The following is a 20112-nucleotide window of genomic DNA, read 5'->3' on the forward strand; positions in this document are numbered from 1 at the left end:
GAAGATGTTAACTCCTAAATGAAGTCTCACACATAAACAATGTTTCCAAGCAAACAAATGAAAACAGTAGTGGCCGTTAACCTAACCCAAACCCTAGAGGGTCAGTGTTGGATATTAAGAGGTTAATGTCCAGTACTTTAGCTGCTCTTTGTGTTCCGCGTTAATCATCCTGATCACATACGGAACGGCAGGTTTACCAAAGCTTCTTTAGCTGGAAGAAGGTGCCTGCTGCTGGAAATGAGATTGATGAGAGCGGTGATAGTGAACCAGAACAGTAAAATTGCTTAACGCTTCGCAGCTCTGAGGCGCTGCGGGGCAAGGTGATAACTCTCACATTACAAATCGCTTTTTCCATCATTAATACAAAATACAGAGAACACTAACACCGAAACTAAGCACCCCAATCTTTGCTTATATGTTCTTGTACAGCACAGCACTTCATTTTTTATTCAGTGAAGCATTAAACAGAATAGGCAATTCCGAAAAGTCAGATTCTGTAGATATCTGCTAAACGGAGTGGGGGAGATTAAGTCAAACATCAAGAACAGCAAAGTGGGTGAAGACAGATCACGTGTTTAGATGAATTTGCTGATTATTGCCTGTGAAACATTCAGCAACATAACACGCTGCTCTGGGAGATTGGCAGCAGAGAGAAAACGTCACAGCTGGAGCTGCAATAATAGAGAAGACTGGCAAAATACTGCAACAAGCTGGTAATACGATGAGTAAAAATGAGCAACGCTGTGACTTAAAGCACAGGGAAAAACTGCCAATATCAAGTTCAGACTACTCCCCAACAGATATACACATAAAACAGTGCACGAATCCAAATCTCCTTCCTTCATGACAGATGGCCAAGCATTGGTCAGCAGCGCACAAGCAGTGAAGTGCATCCACAACGAGAACAAACAAACAGAGGCCCGAGGCCTTGTTAGGAAGTGAAGAAAAAGTCAAGAACAAATGCGTAATGAGTTTTACTGTCTGTCTCTGCAGTGACTCAGCCTCCCCCTCAATCCAAGCTGCCCTTTCACTCTCGCTGCATCTCCGGCCAAACCCAGCAATTTAAAAAGCAGAAATCTTCTCTCTGCAACTTTCTTTTCAAACTTGCCAGAGAGGCAGCACGGATGGAAGCAGAGGGAAGGTAAAGGGAGTGAGGGATGAGCAGCATCTAACAAACAGCCTTAATCTAAGCCATCATGACTATGATCCAAATCCTAGAAAGTGCAAAAAGGCGCTTAAATCAGTTATGGCACACTGACTAATGAGGTGAATAGAACATCACTCATGTCTTAACAATCAAAGCCTGTTGGAAGTTAAGTAAACAGTTTCTAAAGTCAGCGTGTTCAATGGAAATGGTGATAGAGAATGTATGTATTGTATGTATGTATTGGAATTTCAGGAGCAGGACCACGCCTCCCAACACGCTCCTTCCGGTTCTCATCTATATAGGTTCCCCCAGCTCTGCAAGCTGTTCATTCTCGTTTACGTGCCCCTCCCTCCCTCCTTGTTCTCAATCCTTTTAACTTTTTCATTTCTATTCAGTACACGGGGATCTGCCAGGCCCGGGAGCCGTCGCCAGTCCCCTTCGAGGCCTTCCCCAAACCACAGCTCAATTCATGTCAAAGCATCACTTTTACCTAGTAAAACGCTGTCAAACCTAAAATGAGGACGTGGGCCCAGCTAGTGAAATACAAAAGGCCCACGCTAATTTTGGTATTTTCAGATAGTAGAAACATTTTTGTAGTTCTCTAGTCGTTCAAGGACGCGTCCCAGACTTTCCATGTGAGCACTGCAGGAACTACAAACTGCAAAAACTTCCTGGAGTATACATAGGTCCCCTTAGACCATTAAAGTGGGCTCTTATTTCCATGTAAGTACCCCAAAACTAGTAAGACACAAGGCCAAAGTTTGCAGGGTTTCTAGTGTGCTTGAAGTATCTGAAAAGGTCCTCTGCAAACATCAATTTGCCAGATACCACAGGGCACCTTGGTCTTGTAGAGTGCAAGGACCAACAGATTCTGAGAACAGCGTATTTAATCAGTGAATTTAGAAGCATATCACTGTTTGATATTGGCTTACGACTTCAGTTGAGGCAGTAAGGATGCTTGTGTTCTTTTCAAAGTGCCTGAAGGAAGAAGCACAAAGGGACAGAGCAGACAGAATAATGAGTATTCTGCAAAGAAAGAGTAGGGTACGTTTAAATTTGATGGATGCCTTTTTTTCCAAGTCAGCCTGCTACACGGGACGCCTGCTCATGCCCACCGGCTGACGCAGAATAGTCACCTTGGTTCACAAACCTCTCCATGATTTCAAAGAAATGGAAGCGGGAAGTAGGACAGGACGACACAGGGGTGCAAGGAAAATAGGCTGACTGCCCGGTGAGTGAGATGAGCTTCAAGGTGCACAAATGAGATGAGGTTGGTTTAGTTTGGCACCAAGGAAGAGTTAGAGGAGTGGGACATGCAGGGAAATGGACTGAAACTAAATGCATAAAAGTATTTTCGGCTTTGCAAGGTTCTGGGTCCAAAACTGGTTTTGCATGTGATCAGAAGCACCCTGCTGTGGATACTGACATTGCTGCATTGCTACAATATGATGTCATAAATGCTTTGTGTGTGTGCACACACACATAAAGAAAAAAGGCCATTGGTGGTGTTTCTTTGTGGCTTTCCTGGCAAAAACAAACCTAATTATATCCAGATCCCCTCTCTCCCATCTCTGGGTGCATTTTCTGTTATGCAAGGCGTCGGCTGCTGAACAAACCCAGTACGGAGGAACACTCCTAGCAGCAGTAATCATCACCATGGCTGTACCACCAGTTGGCAGGAAGAAAGGAACGATCAACAAAAGAATATAAATAGATGATGGAAAGCGGCCTGGATCTCATGTCTAAATAAACAGAGCGAGGAACGGGGAACGACTGTGTGAAGAAGTGTGTGTCTGTGTATGCGTTTGCGTGAGTGTCACTGTGTGAGCTGCGTTATGTAATCACTGTCAGACAGGTCCAGCTTCATGTGTTGCATTCCTGATTCTTGATGTGATGCTTCCTATTAAAATACCTTAACTATTTCATATGCGCTACTTACTGACACATTCAGCTGCACACTAGAAACAGTCATTGTGACCACTGTGTTCACTGTAAGCACGGAGAAATTATAAAACAGAAACATTGCAAAGGAAAAGCTCTTTGCTTTGATGGGTCAAATTATTTTATATCTTTTCTCTCCTCAGTTTCTCTCTCGTCTGAAGCGAGCCGTTTAAGAGCTAAAAAACTGTCCGAAACCAAGCAGTTTTTATATATGTGGCACTAAACTCTAACTCAGGTCTGATTCTCAGCAGTGTGATATCAGTCAAGTCTGAATTCATGCAAGATTTCTGTCACCCACCTGACCTAAGTGCCTTTCTGCCAGAGTGAGCGCCTGAGTGATATCGACAGATGTAGTGTAGTTACAAGTGGCCCTTCACATGCTGAAATTCAGCATCCTGATCCAACCACCTCGGCTTCAACTGCACACCCACCAAAAACCTCTATACACAACAGAATACACTCAAATAGATATGCCAGAAATCCTGACTTTAAGTAATCTGATTACACCTAAATGTTTTATGTAATGTTGTTACTTAACCACAGTGTAGAAAATTAACTCCATGGAATCTGGTCACATTAAATTTACTTGATTTAATTGTTTAATTATATGAAGTAAGTAAGTAAAATTTTATTTTGCCTTTCTAGATAAAAAGATCTCAAAGTGCTTCACAAAAAAAACAAAAACAGACAGAAGGTAACAAAATGCAATTCGAAAAAGATGTTTTTAGTTGTTTTTTTAAAAGAGAATAGAATAGAATAGAATAGAATTCAACTTTATTGTCATTGCACATGCACAGGTACAGGGCAACGAAATGCAGTTTGCATCCATCCAGAAGTGCTTTAGTGATATAGATATATTACAATAAATATAGATATGTACATATATTACAGAAATGGGTCTATTATGGTATGTTATAATGTACACGGTATGAAGTATGTTGTGAATATTCTATAACTATAAGTATGTACAGGCTGTAGTGAGTACAAGCTATGTACAGGCTATGAACAGGATATAAATATGAAAAACTATACAGAATATGAAATAAATAACTTTACAGAATCTGAGATATACAGCTATACAGAACTATGCAAGTTGTAAACAGTTGTAGGGTTAAAAATTATCGTATGTACAGAATGATTATTACAGAGCTATACAGTAGTGCAGAGACTACTGAGTCCACAGATCTTAAGCTCAGTTGGAGAGAGTTCCAATAACTAAACCTTCAGTTTTATATATTTTAGTTGCATTTTACTCCAAGAATCTTTTTTTGTGCGTATTGCATTGGGTGCATTTTTCATTTTAATGAAAGTTGCTGACTGCAGTCTTGAAGTCAAACATCTGTGCAGAGGAACAGCAGCATACTTCACTGAATACCAATTCACCACCAATTTTAAGTTCTTGACATTTTCCAAGTTCAGTTGGGTCCATGCTGGAGTTCTACAACTTTGCCCTTCACACACACAAACAAACCGGGTAACAACTGTGAATAATGTAAAGACTCTCAGCCGGCACCAAACAGTCAATCATTATCAATGCAATAAACATGCCATAATTCACGGGTTCTCCCCTGGTCACGACATGCTCATGCGGTTTAGGGGATAATCTAATAGGATCATTAATTTGCCCGGTCCTTGCTTAATCCACACTCAATCAGTCGAGATTGTTCCTTCAGCAACAGGGGCTGAGGCTGATTAGCATTCCACTGAATGAAAGACCATATTTAACTGACTGCATGGGAAATGAGAAGGATTACAGAGCAAACGTTGCTTTGTCTCACTTTGCCCGTTTGCTCCAGTCACGTGTTCTAATTGACTCACTAATCACTCTTACCAATTAAGCATCAAACCTCCACAACAATACAGGGATTGTCTTATCACGTTGCAGCTTTGGGGGAACACGAGTGAATGTTATCTGGAGGGAAATTATAAGCATATCTTCAAGAAAAAGTTGAAAAATTGTCATCAAGACACAAGTGATGACAAAGATACTCTGATTTCTGCTCTTTTTAGATCACGAGTTTTTAATCAATCATTAATGGACTTTGAGTGTCACTGAGGCCGCAGTTTTTTTAATGTGACAAGCGCAGACTAAATGCCAAAGAGGAGATAATCTACCGTGAAGCACATCGCTGATCCCAGAGTGAAGATAGAAACGATAAGCAAATAATTAGCTGACTAAAGAGCAAAATGGAATTAACCTTTGGGAGGGCAAAGTCTGGCCAAGAGATAGTAACTGTAGCAACATGAGGCATATTTAAGAAAGAAACAAATGTTCATATAATTATTTAGTAAAAAGGAGAGAAAATTAAGCTTTGCCGAGTGCACAGCAACCATCTACGAGAAATAAGATGCATTAATAGATCAAATGAATTATCAATCCAATAGACAGACAGAGTACTGGAAGCATGTGAGCATCCTCATGCAGTCTCACACAGACTACGCACATGACTTTAGAGCAGTACGATCCATCTCCCTGACATGTTATCGGTCTGTTCGGTGAAATATTTATCTTCCTCCACATCTCACCAGCACTTGGCCAGACAGATGTTCATCCTGGAAGCATCCGAGCGTGGCAGAATGACTGTTTGTGTGCGTGCGCAAAAGCACAACTCTGGAACAACCTTCTGTTTGCAGCACTTTAATGGTCCTGTGTGTGTGTGTGTGTGTGTGTGTGTGTGTGTGTGTGTGTGTGTGTGTGTGTGTGTGTGTGTGTGTGTGTGTGTGTGTGTGTGTTCACAGAGCACTGTGCTGGCAGGAAGGACTGGCTGTTTGCAATTTCTGCAAGGGAAATGAGGATTTGGGCCTGTGAGTGTTTTTGTTAAGGTTTTTTTTTCCGTGTGTGTGTGTGTGTGTGTATTGTTTGCAGTTTGTGAACACCTGACAATTAATCCATTTATCTCATCCTCTGAGGTTTGACAGAGAGCCGCACCAGGCATTCATAACTAAACAAAGTGTGGGTCTATCTGCTAACTAAGGATCGCATTTTCTGTCCTGACAGCTTTATGATTAAGCTCCGGTTGTGGTTAGGACAGTAAAAATAATTGGCAACCACCGGAAAAACATGTTGGCTTAAAGAAACCAAGATCAAATGTTGGTATGAGTTGGGATGAAAACTGCAAAACAGCCAATGTGGTTATTGGAGACTCGGTTTAGTTTTTCTCCACCACAAAAATGAGCTCACGAGAGGCCAAGCATATTTACCTGACATTACCTCAAGAGCTGAAGAGCAAACGTAATTTAAAATAAAAGGAAAACAGTACAGAATCAGGAGTCTTCCACTTTGAGCTTGCTGAAATGATCAGCTGTTTCAGGTGATAAACGATGAGTCTGAAACCAAAGTCAGCTGATTTCACTGCATCTTTGGCTCCAGCTTCCCTGCCAACCTGAACTGGAGGAGCAGCTAAGAAGATTTCTCAAATCCTGCATTATCATTTTATTTTGTTTTTGTGTAGTTGGAAACAAAACGTGTGTAGTAAACACCACCTTGGCCACAGGTACACTGAGATTTTTGGCGTACCTTGTTTTCAATTTAACATCTTGTTTGAAAGGTGTGATTTGCAGCTTCATCCTGTTAAGAGACACTGGCCCTGTTAATTAAAAGGAAAGAAAATATAACAAATGTTGAACTGATAATGAAAAGAGCTGCCTTTGTAAGCTGGAAAGGTTCTTCAAAGTTCTCCTTCGCAGTTTTAAACAAGAATCTATCCAAAAATCCCACAACCTAAATCCACTGATATTTTACTTACTGCTGCCATGGCCATAACAGATTGCTAGTATGATGAGAAGGAGATTGAATAGGTAGCAGCTAGCCCTCAAAGCCAAGGTTAATAGATCCATCAGAGCAACATCGCAGGGCACGGACACCACGTCCCATGACAGATGAGTGATTTGGAATAGAGGCAGAGGTTATACAAGCTATTAATAACAGAACAAGGGGCAGCGTGAAGGAAAACTGGTGTTACACTGCAGCGTTCGTGACAAGTTAAAGTGTACTCAAACACACTGAAGAATTATATACACAAACACTTAGAGCCCACACATGCATAAACCTTTGTGAGTCCTTATCCCAAGTTAATTTTGGTGGTAACAACCCAAAGCTCTGTCCGTGGTAAATGCTTTAAAATCAATTTAATTTGTTAAGATTTTGTTTCTTTTGATCACTCAAGGAAGGAAGGCAACAAAGCAGGAAAGAAACAAGAGAAGAACAGAACAAGGTCAAAATAAATAAAGGAGAAAAGAATCTACGAAGAGAAGCAGAGAAACAGAAACCTAAAAAAGAACATCTAGGTAGTGAACCTACTTCAAAAGACCTACTATCTGATACATGCCTCCCACCCAGGTATGGATGGGGGAAACACTTGAGAGAACAAAGGAAAGAAAACAAGCAGCGTTAAGAACATTGTGACCTAGCTGCCTTCATCAGCGATGGTGTAGAGAAGCCAGTCTATATGTGTGTGTGTGAGCATATATGTGTGTGTTAGCATGTGTCATTTGGTGGCAGGAGATGAGAACGTGGGGTGAGTCAGAGCCTACATAAACAGCAGCAGGTTCATATCATGTCGTGGCGTAAATTACTGTAAAGCCAAGACAGCCATGTGGCACCATTAGAACCTGCTGCGGCGCTGGCTGCCAAACAGATTAACCAGCGAGAGGAGATCTGGCAACCCCAACGAGGATGGAGAGGCAGGGACGCACCAGGTGGAGACCGAAACAGACAGTCTACAAAAAAAATGCAAAAATAAATGAGTGAAAGCCACCAGCCTCAAGTTATTTACTGTTAGTATTTAATGAAAATAGATGTTCTTTCTTCTGGTTGGCTGATCAGGAACTCCCAAAACTTCATCGTTCTTTAAAAAAAATAAAAATGTTTGCAAGATGGGCCAGCAGACTGGACTGGCACCTCCTTCCTTTGAAGAAGAAAGAAAAAGAGGTCCATATCTGATGCGCAGCTTGTGAGTTATTGGGGGGGGACTTTCCTCGATGTATTTGTAATATTTTAAAACACCATTATGTTTTTTTTATTGCTTATTTTAATGACCTTGACTTTTTCCACCCATTCTACCTTACAAAGAAAATAGCACTAACATCATATTTTGACCACAACTAAAGCAGAGATGGAACAGTACGCAGGTTGGTTTAATAAAAATATATAAATATTTACTATAAATACAGGCCCTTTACCATAAAAATATTATCTTAAAGAAAACTTTTGTTTCTCTGTCACGTGACAAAAGTTTCAACTGTGTTTCTGAATGAGAAAGCTCCTGGATAACAACCACAAAAACACCAAACTGTCAACAGTTGATAAGGAAAGTTTCCACTTTGTTCTCCCGTCTGGGTGGGATACAAAATGTAACCAGATTAAACACACACAGGAAAGGTCATCTGCTCTATGTGGTTGCCACGGAAATGGGGAGGGCTCATGCGGCGCTGGTGTGTATTTGACTACAGTCACATGTCAAGGTGACCTCCTGTCATCAAGTTTTACTGTGCGTGTGTGCGCATGAGCGTGACTTATCTTCATATACTGCTGTTTCTCGTGGCATCAGCTGGTGTAGAAACATTCCCAGACATGGTACAGACGGGGGTTTGTTGTCACCACATGACATTTTTAGCATAGGTACCATGGTCATTGTGTTTGTTCACATATTAGGTCTCCGTTTGTGTGCTGGTAATGACTCAGACATTTCTTTGGTAGAAGCTGCTTTCTACCAATCTGGCTGTTCTGTTTCTTGTGTGCTTTCTCACAAAGTCCCACCGATAACGACAGAGAGGTCTTTATTCTCACGGAGGAAACGTTCCAATCGGCAGGAATCGGATTAAAATGGATGCTGGCATCACCTCAGGTGCTTTAGTGTCTCTTGTGAACATTTGAACAAATCGCCAAGCGCTCTTTAATGAGGAGACAACAATTTCAAGGCCACTTGCTCCTAATGTGAAAGTTCAAACTGAAGTAGTAAAAATGATGAGAACTTGGGTCCAATTCAGCTGCGTGTTTCACCTGGACGCTTATTACCTGTACCAAGGATGTTCAGCTTGTCTGTTTCCCTGTTTGTCTGAAGGATTACTCAGACAGGTATAAATGGATTTGCATGATAATATTACCAGAAGCCGGGCTTTGCCCAACACAGCAGGGACTGTTTTAGTGTCAAAATCAGATCTGCATTTGTCTAGGAATTTTTACTATGAAGACACGAGAATTGATCGGACAATTCACATTACATCTTCACAAACACATCAATTTAAATAAGAAAAACAGCCCTCATCTCTTTCTGGATCCAGTGACTCAGTTCATGCATGGTGTGGAGGGAATGCTCAGCCTTGGCGGAGGTTATTGAATGCTGCTCGTACAGATGCCTGCAGGCAGCCCTTGAGCAGATTGTGGAGACAGAGAAACAAACAAATATCACCCCCAAAGGGTAAAACTAACAAAGAACAGTACGGTTAGAGAATACACCTTACTGCATTCACTGTATTTTGTCATTTTCAAGGGTTGGATGGAGAAGTGCGGCCATGGTTTCAGTCTTGTTTGTTTGTTTGTCCGTGTGTAAGCCCACAAGACATTCAGAAGGAAAAATTAGTAATACATTTTAATTAAATCTGGTGGAGTGTTGGAACACAGGCCAAAACACAAGTGATGAGTTTTTAGTTTCAGATCCAGGAACCACTGAAGTATTTTTTTCAAATTATGAATTAGATCATATTCTTATATTTCTGTTTTTCCCGCCTCCAGATACAAAGATGGATTCTGGTATGTTATTAATCGTTTAGTTAGCAGTAATTAGCAGGTGTCTGTTCAGCTGTATATGTACGTTGCATCCAAGTTTTCTGACCTTAGCGGATAAGTTAGCTCTCCAACCTCTCATCCAGCGGTTCTCCCAGCAGTCTGGCCGGCCTTCTTAAACAAAATCTAGGAATCTGTTAAATTTCCTTTCCACTGATATGTAGAAAAAGGCTACCTGTGATTTTGAGCTCTCTCGTGAGTATAGCTTACATTAGTGTTATGGCTTCACACTGAGAAGCCTTCTCACTGAAGACCGTGCTGCTGATCATCCATCACATATCAACAAACACATATACAGAGGGGTTTTTAGAGCTCCCAGTCACCAAAGCTTTAAAGCATGTGACGCACCGCACAAAAGAAGCAGTGCATAACATTGCTGCTAATGTGAAGAAAGCAATTAGCAGTCCCGTACTGCATTATATACAGTATGTGGGAGTGATGAGCTGAGATATATGCACCGTTATGTACCGTTAGTGCTTTGCTGCTGTCCCTTATTATTTGTTTCCAGAAAATGGATGTTATTTGCCTCTGCTCAGCCAGTGTGACAATCACGGCGCTAAAGACGCCCTTCTTCAACGCCCTCAGGAGACGGGAATACAGCGCCGATATGCCGTGTGTGTGCACGCATGTGCACGTGCATGTGAATGTGTGTGAAGTCAGCCAATTTCCCTTTCAGATGAGCTCTTATCTGTGTGCAGGCAAGCAGCAGGAGAGTCAGCGCCCCCTATTCCACAGATGCAGCTTTGGAAGGAGTGAGGGAGGGGTGAACTTCCGGCAGCCATATATGGAAGTGCTGGAATCTCCCCCCTTCCGTGACAGGGCAACCCATTTTTTTATTCACCTCACGTTCAGCTCATACCACAGGAAAGCTGACGGGGTGGTAGGAGAGGCGAGAACGAGGACGTGAGGGAGGAAGGGGGGGTAATGGAAAGAGAGGGAGTCTCCACGGCTGCCGTGTTGAAGGAAGAAGATCATCATCGTCATCGCCTCACAGTGACGCATCTGATTCAGCCGGTGCACCAGTTGTTCTCAGATTTACACGTGAACGAATGCATGTTCACGCGATCACATATGTTCCCACAAAGTATTCATGAACACCGTAAACGAGGTCAGGTTTTAAATCTGAAAATGACGGGAGAAGATTCATCTTGGCACCGCTTCCTCCGCAAGGGTACAACATATGAAAGCGTATCAGCACATGTGTGATGCCAAGATGTGCCGTTTATCTCAAAGGAGGCTCTGTGTGTGTGTGTTAGTAACGAAAGGATCAGATAATGACACATTTCTGCTTTTTAAACCCCTCTAAGCACATCTTCATCCCCTCTCTTCTTCTCTCAACCTCAAATTTCACTTTAAAAGCCACTCCAGAGCAACATCTCCAATTGAACAAGCACACATACATACATACAGCAATCTTCCATAAACACCTGCTTTTTCTTCACCCCTCAGGCCTTTCCCCTTTAATTACAGTCTAATTAGTGTAAGAAAAGAAAAGAGCAGAACAGGGGATCCACACCCTTGTCTCCTCACACTCTTTCTATTGAGATCCAATCCCTGCAACTTTCCTTTCATCCTCTGCCAAGCCCCTGCTCCCTGGCAGCCTCCATCTCTCCTTATCTATCTCCCTCCAGCTCAAGTTAGATAACTTACCGATGTGCTAAAGGCTGCTGACATGCTGCAAACACACAGCAGACGCCGGCAGTTATGTTGTATGACAGCTATGGAAGCTGTGTCGTAACAGAGCAGTTGGTGAAATCTAAATAATACAGAGTGCAACTCCATGCACTGTGCACCTGCACTGAGCTGACGCCTTCTGGATGTTGATTTAGGGTCCAGTTTGTGTAGTCTATGTAAAGAAATGTAAAACAGCACAAAGGATGCTCACAGCTCACTGATATTTCTAAGAATTTTAAGTCCACACATTTAAGAGGTAAAATGGCTGAAACACAAAAAGCATCTCGTTTTTCTGGGTACATTTTGTTCTTTGTGGGTGTTCTTCTTACTCCCACAGATGACTAGCCAAACATGCACAATATTAACAAAGTAAAATGCTTAGCTACAGCTGCTAGCCATCTTAAACATCATCTGCCCTGTGAGGAAAAGAGGAAGGTCTTCTTTCGACACTCAGTACTGAGCCGGGGTTAAACAGGCAGAGCTGAAAATTGAAGAAAAAACTGAGTTTGCAGCTGTAAAATTATTACCGTTATTAACAAACACTCACTACCTTCTTGAGCTCAACCGGTCACTTTATTAGGTACACGTTGCTGGATATCCGTTTACCTCCAGAAGACCTTTAACTCTCCATAGCACAGATTAAACAAGGTTCTGGAAACATCCTCACAGATTTTTAACCTTACTGATGTGACTGCATCACACAGCTGCTGCAGATTTATGAGCTGCACACGTGATGCCAATCTTCCATTCTACCACATCCCAAAGGTGCTCTATTGGATTGAGATCTGCTGACTGTGGAGGTCATTTGAACTCACCGTCATGTTCAAGAAAGCAGTTTGAGATGATCTGAGCTTTGATGTGTTATCCTGCTGGAAGCAGCCAACAGAAGCCCCACCCCTGGATCTTCTATTGTCCAATTTTGGTGAGCCCCTGCGAACTGTAGCCTCAGTTTCCTGTTCTTAACTGACAGAAGTGACACCTACTGTGTTCTGCTGCTGTAGCCCGCTGGCCTCCAACAACAATGTTCTATACATTCAGAGATGATCATCTGCATATTTTGGTTGTCATGAGTGCTTATTTGAGTTACTGTTGCCTTTTTATCAGCTCAAAGCAGTCTGTTCATTATCCAAAACTGCTGCTCACTTTTTGAGAGTGTTTTCTGTAAATTACAGCAGTTTCTGAAAATACTCCAAATGTATTCAAATTCACTTAAATTCAGTTTCTTTCTCATGCTCAGTTTAAACTTCACCAAGTTTCCTTGACCATGTCTACATGTGTGAATGCATTGAGTTGCTGGCATGTGATTGGCTGATTAGATATTTGTGTTAACAAGCAGTAGAACACGTGTGTTCTTGTGTGAAATCATCTTGTATGGGATTTCTCGCAAAAACGAAGAAAGTAGATGTACATAAATAACAATAAACAGCAACAGATGCATTAAGCATCATAAGTGAAGCATTAGGGTACATTACTGTTGGTTTCATGCTCGAAGTGTTTTTTAAACCACTAAAGCTAAGAAATACTGTCCTGAAGTACTGTAAGCTGCAGTTGCACCAAACTGCTGATGCAAATTTAATAAAAGCAATGACTATTTGACAGAAACTGAAATTGTACCATCATATTAATACCTGCGAGATCTGTGTAAATAGAGAAACTGTGGAAATTTAGGATCGGCAAATTCTTGGCATCTGGCACTCTTGTGAGCTGCATGCTAACTGTAAGCATGCTTTTTAAGCAATCCTCTTTAGCTCTGCATTTTTATTTTTTTGGCTTTTTGCACACAATTTTTCAAAAAGTTTTGCAGCCCTACAACTAGGTTGTTTGTCCAGTGCTCATATGCACATAAGCATCAGACACTTTAGCTGCTCCACTTTCATGAAGATGTACTATACATTAAATCAGTCAATGCACAACAAATAAAAGTGCCACAGAGTGTTAGCCGTGACTCTGAAAACATAAATTAAATTAACTTTTATATCAAACATGTGCATAACTGCATCCCCTTCTACCTGCACCGCTCCCATCTTACATAACACCATCACACACCCCACAACGCTGTCAGAGACCGTCACTGTGACGCTCACAAACACGACTGCTGCCCAACGATCAGTGACAAGACACACAAAGCTAGAACAAACCCTCAAGCTTGAGGAGGCACAGTTTTCTGCAGGGACTGAAGCACAAAGCCTGCGATATAACGCTGAACAGAGACAAAAGAGCTGAAAGCACTGTGACTAATCAGAGAAGAAAATCACTGGTTTGAAACAATTACACTGGAGTAATCTGGCCTAAGCAAAGCATCTGGATTCAATAGGTTTTTATGCACATGAGCAAAGAGGCCGGAGGCTTGTTTTCACCTCAGACAACCTTTCAAATGTGAACAAAAGGAAAAATGACCAGACTGGTTTAATCTACCCGATCAGTACAGAGGTGGGACTCGACCCAGAAATATCCTTTTGTGGTGTGAAAGAAGGAGGAGGTGGAAATCCTGCTGAGAGGTCTCTGCCAAAAACCCTTCACTTCCTCAGTCAATCCACTGCTAACCTTTAAGGTTCAATTTCCTGGCAGATGTCCTGCTTCTCACCTGTGGTGCTTATGAGCTGAGGTGAGAACTCTAATAAGAAAGCAATGAACTAATAAAACAAAAAGAGGTTGTGGTACAAAGAACAGAAGTTCTAAAAATAACCAGAAACGATTAATGTTGATAGCAGTTCTCTGCTTATTCGTCCACTTGGCTAAACTGAAAAGTCTGTGTTCATAGAGAAAAAAACCTGAACAGATTGTACGTGTGACAGTGGGGATAAAGTGTTCGGTAGTATTACTCACAACACTCCCAAAACACGCACACGCGACAAAAAATCCTCCCTGGAGAACAAATACTTTGGGCTTAGTAGGAGGACTGCCTTATGTCTTTCGGAAGTTGGACCTGATAGTACGACAGTATTTTACGGAGGATTTATGACTCCAATCGGTTGATAACATTCTCTGGTGACAGTCAGGCAATACAAAAACTAACATAGCATCTTAAGGAGAGATTGATGCTGCAATTGAGACACTTTGAAAGCTTCTGTCAATAACAGGAGAATCAGAGGTGGGATGGTTTCTTTCATCACCTGTATATCTCACAGGGAAGCAAACAAGCGCCTGTCTACATTTCAATCCTGTCTTTTGACAACTGCCTCAAATAATAATTTCTCCTCAGAAAATCATTCACTGCAGTTCTGCTTTAAGCAACAAAACAAGGCATGAAGTTATCACGTATTTTTATCAATGAATCTATGATTTTTCTTTTGTTAACTGAAAAACAGAATCTTTTGATTCCTGGTATGGCTCAACCAACAGTCCAAATCCAAACACTTACAGAAGCAGGACTCTGTATATGTTCCAGCTTGTTCACTATAAAAAGCAGTGAACAACATATAGATATTAATAATTACTTTGTACAGCGTTTCGTTGAGATCGGTCCATCGGTGCCAAATGACCATAACAGTCGCTTTTATATTGTCCAAACCTCAAACAACCCCCCCATGAGCGAGTCCTCGTTCTATTCTAGCGTCTTTACCTTACAATATAAAGCACCTTGAGGCAACTGTTGTTGTGATTTGCCAGTTGATTGGGGGTTGATGGGAGGCAGATAGGACAAAAGGCAAACTACATGAGAGAGAGCCAGAGTTTAATAATTGCTAATGATTAAATGCAGAGTGAAGCATAAACACAGAGGGGAAAGAGAAACACCAAGTGTATCATGGGAATCCCCCAGCAGCAGGGTCACCTGATCCAGCCTATATGCTTTATCAAAAAGGAAAGTTTTAAGCCTAATCTTAAAAGTAGAGATAGTGTCTGCCTCTGAAATCCGAATTGGGAGCTGATCTCACAGAAGAAGGGCCTGAAAGCTGAAGGCTCTGCCTCCCATTCTACTTTGAAATAATCTAGGAACCACAAGTAAGGCCGCAATCTGAGAGCAAAGTGCTCTAACGCATTGATAAGGTATTATGTGGTCTTTCAAACACACAACTTGTGCTGTGTGGCCAGTAGAAAAACTTTAAAATGGCTCAATGCATATACAAATACCACAAACACACCACAAAAAAACATCAACTGACCTACTGATCTCCCTTTAGTCCACTCTCACCATCAAACACCTGAAACAATCGAGGCAGCCTCGCCCTGACACTCGAGCTTCATTCAACAACCTGAGCCTGCAGTACTCCTGGGATTACAATGCTTGGCTGAATACACTCCTGATCAAACATACAGATGGCATTTGTTCAGCAACCACAACAACCCGAGGAAACACAGTGTACACACACTGTCAGTGGGTAGCAAACGCGTCTCCGTGTAGTATCTACACACAGTCCTCTGGGACTTTTTTCTTGACATTTCAATCCACACAGACCGATAACTTCACTTCATAGTTTGGCTCTGTGATGATGTGCAATCTCACATCAGAAAAAAACAAAACGCACAGTGCCAGCCACTCTCGCAGTACAGTACGGGAGCTGACAAACAAGTGAAACACACACATATAGTCATGAGGCACTACTGCCCACACACACTCACTCGCATCCACTGATGTGAGTCATCCAAAAATTAGATTCAGCATCTTGCATTTCAGCAGCAGAGCAGAGAGGTTAAGACTTTGGTCTTCTGCTGTTGAGTCCAACTTATTTTGCTCCGGCAGCTAACAGTCAGGCAAACAAAGAAAACAACAGGAGGCAGAGAAAACAAAACCAGCGTTCATCCACCAAAGGGTCATTGTGTGCTAGAAACACAAAGGATTAAAAACAACCATCGTATTTACCACATAATACTCTTGGAGGTGTGTTAACAGCTTCACAATGACATCTGTAATTTAATTACAGTTTTCAACCCTATAAAAGAACAACATCAAATTACTAGCAGACAGTCCTCAAAGTTGTATTTTCAAAGTTCAGCCGCTGCTAAAGAGCATCTTGGACTGCAGCAGCTTATCACACTTGTTGTTCTGCGAGCTGCAGAGCAAAACCATTACTGTCACTCCTCAAGTCAACTAGATGGAGATGATGAATGCTTTATTGTTATTCCAAAAGAGCATACACAGGTTATTTTCTTATTACTTTCTTAAAGCACTCACCTGCCATGGATGTCTTCTGGGGGAAGAGGGATTCTCTTCATAACTGCTTGTTACCAAGTACGATGCACAATGGAGGAACATAAACTTTCTAAATAAACACTCACGTTTTAGTCTTTGGCCACCATTGAGCAGAATAATGGGTGACCTTTCTCCACTCATAATTAAATCCACCTCCATGTGGCAATTAAAGGCAGCCGCTCACCAACACTGACACATTAAAACAAAAAGAAGTATTTTTTTCCCCAAAGTACAAATAACACCTTTCTCGGACTGTTTTCTGTTCTATAAATTGTATCCACTTCATATCAATAACTAATAAAGCTTTTTCAAACACACTTAGATAAAACATGCAAATACTCAGTCTGAGGAAAAGGTGGAATAACCTGGACATAACCAGAACATGATAAGATTCAATCAGCCTCTCAGCTAATCGTCTATGAATGTGCATCACTGAATTGGTGTAGCCGAACTAATGTTTTCAATCATTAAAGGCAAGTCAAAGTCTAATTTAAACTGGGGACTTTACACAGAGGCATGCCCTCTGTGGGTACATGCTGTTAGACACTTTACCGCAATATCATGTTCTGTAAGAGATGATCACCATCCTAACACCACAGGAGTGCATTCCTGTCATCCTGTCTGCGTCTTCTTTCCTCGGTGGAGAAACAGACGTGAGCGTTGAAGCGAGCACCTTCAGGCCTTTTCATCTTCCACGCTTATAATGAATTAATAAAGACCTGTTAGTTTCTTTAGCAGTCCCACACAAAGCTCATTGGACCAGCAATAGGCCTGCCATTACACTACCAACTGCCACACCAGTGAGCATCAGCCTCCTACAGTCAGCCCCCCATCAGGGGTCAGACTGGCAGCAGCGCTCTGCTTCAGCCTGCTGATGACAGGAAGAAAACCCAGAGCTGCATTTCTGCAGGTTGGCATTTTCATACCCGACCCCTGAGCAGGGCGTTCTTTGGACAAGACAAAACCGCATCCTAACACAGATTTTCACAGAAGCTGAAACTGATGGTCACATTTTTTTCTTTTTCATCTTTTTAATCCAACATAAGTTTACTTGTGATAAACATTTGGCAGTTTATCTGACATTTCTTATGACCAAAGGGTCAGCGGCACATTCGGTTTGCCTGACTTATCCAACAAAAACTTCTTTTAAAAACGGAGTCAATCAACGGAGCTGTCCAGTCACATCAGGTCAGTTCTGTTTTTACTACGACACACCTCAGCAGGAGCGAGAGTGTGGGGAAAGGGAACAGCAAAGAGTCAGCAGTTTGGAGGCGTTTCATTTCCTTGTCTGCTCCACTCCGTGTGTGAGGAGGTGCAATCACAGAGGAAGGAGAGACTAAAATGGCTGCAATTAACATCACCATGCTGTACATGTCTTTCCAATGGTGTAGTGGGGGGTATCAAACATAAGGCCTGCTCCAATCTGGCCTACTGGACCACTTCGCAGATAAAGAAGACCACCCCCATCACCATTAAGCAAAGATTTAAGGCCAAAGAAATGTGCTGACAGATTTACTACAGCGGCATTTCTTTATTATGTAGGAAAACTGAGATGTTCTGTTGCAAGTGCACTTCTTTTTCATATTATTAAGATATTCTGGGGATTAACTGTGCAGATAAACCTCTTTACACTGACAGAAAGGGCAGTTTTACTGCTTCACCCCAGTAAAAACTAAATAAAGGGGGCTGCATGTGGCCTTGATGCAAAATGAAACATCCCTGGTTTAGCGGTTAACACATTCGCCACAGACACAAATTCCCTTTGGGGTTGCATCAGGAAGAGTATTTGACATTAAACTCTTCTGTTGTAAACATGCGGCGTAATCTCTTGTGGCTTTCTAGGCAGTAAAGACTCTCACACTGAGCTAAAAACAAACTAGTGCAAAACACTTTTTAAAATCTTTACTAAGTTGTCTTTCATTATTTTGCTTTTAAATATGAATGAATATATTTAACAATATGCATTGATTTGGTGTGTTTGAAGTCACAAAGCTAGGCTCTGGAGGGACAGCTTGTTAATGTAACCCCGGGATCAGATTAGTAGAAGGTATCAGTATCACATCAGAAATGCAATTTAAAGTATTGTATTTATAGTATTTATAGTAAGATAATTTGTCATCAACTGACTAATAAACCTATCACAAGACTGCCCACTTCTCCATCACGCAACCACCATTTTTTTTACCTATCCTCCTTCATCATCTTCCACCTCCTCCTCCTCCTCCTCTCTGCAGTTTTCTATCCAGCTCAGGCTATAGAACCCACCCACAGGTCGCAACATAAGGCAGCTAGCCTCCTGCTTGTGCCCCTCTGATCCCTTGTTAGAGTCTTTTGAGGGTTTGTGTATCTGTGTGTTGGCTGAAGTCAGCCCCAGTCTGAAAAAATTCCTATCATTTCCTTGGCAGCCTAAATGGTAATGTCATGTTACACCATCCCGCCTCTGTCACACAAGGAACCATGAACTCTCGCTGAACCAAACCCCCCTTCAAGTACACCTTTGGCTCAGTAAGCACACATGCCCTTCTCCTCCTGCATCCACCAAGTCGTGTCCTGCACGAAGAAGCTTTTAGGCACTCCGACTCTTCTCTCTGAGCATTTTTGTGGAGGCGTATGGAACGGTGACAAGTCTCCTCACATAAAAGGAAAGCCCTTGTCGTACTTCCATTGCTGAAATCTACCTCGCCTGGAAAGCTGCCCTGAGTGCAGTGAAAGTCAAGAGTAACACTTCTCCACCTCCACCACAGACACTGCTGAAAAGGGGCTTTGTTGTGGAAATAAAAATGGAGGACATAATCATTTGCCACGTTTTGCCTCTCATCTTTCAACAAGTGCAGGGTGGTCTGCTCAGCGCATGCTGAGATATTTAAGAAACCTCTGACACCGAGAAGCAGTTTGTTTTCTTTTCTGCAGAGCAAAACCTTGAGCATGACTTTTCCAACCAGCATTTCAGATCCCAAATTGAATGCCAATTTGGGGCATCCAGAGTGCAAAATTACAGTTGACTTTTACAAATACCACCATGCTGATAATGACTCTGTCCTTTCTCTCTGAAGTGATCCAACTATCAACAGCACAGACACCTTAAGAAAAAAAGCCCAAATGTGAAGACTGCTGGGACCAACGGGGACCCCTTTTAGGATGCGCAGACTCCATAAATTAATGATCAGTCTCACTGAGGCAGATAATGTCAAGTTCACCTGCTCACAGCAGGATTTACCACTGAGGCTGACAGCTTCTGCTCTGCATAGTGTTGAAATAAATCACCCCAGGGCAAACTGTCAGTTTGCAGCATTTACATAACTGGCTCCCTCATCATTATTGCAAATGTAGCATTGTAGCATTGGGCACAGTTCAACCCTTTCCCTCAACCCTAAGGCAAATCAAATACTCCGTGCCAAGCAATTTAAATCAATTACACCTCGAGTCATTGATTAT

The 20112-nt window shown here is 41.9% G+C and overlaps 1 protein-coding gene across 8 annotated transcripts in view; it reads right to left on the minus strand.

Moving 5' to 3' along the window:
- baiap2b (BAR/IMD domain containing adaptor protein 2b) overlaps positions 1-20112 on the minus strand; it is a 75882-nt gene that overhangs the window by 51246 nt on the left and 4524 nt on the right. The gene's annotated exons all lie outside the window — the stretch shown is intronic.

This window comes from Maylandia zebra, linkage group LG8 (assembly GCF_041146795.1).
Source record: "Maylandia zebra isolate NMK-2024a linkage group LG8, Mzebra_GT3a, whole genome shotgun sequence".
Classification (NCBI taxonomy): Eukaryota; Metazoa; Chordata; class Actinopteri; order Cichliformes; family Cichlidae; genus Maylandia; species Maylandia zebra.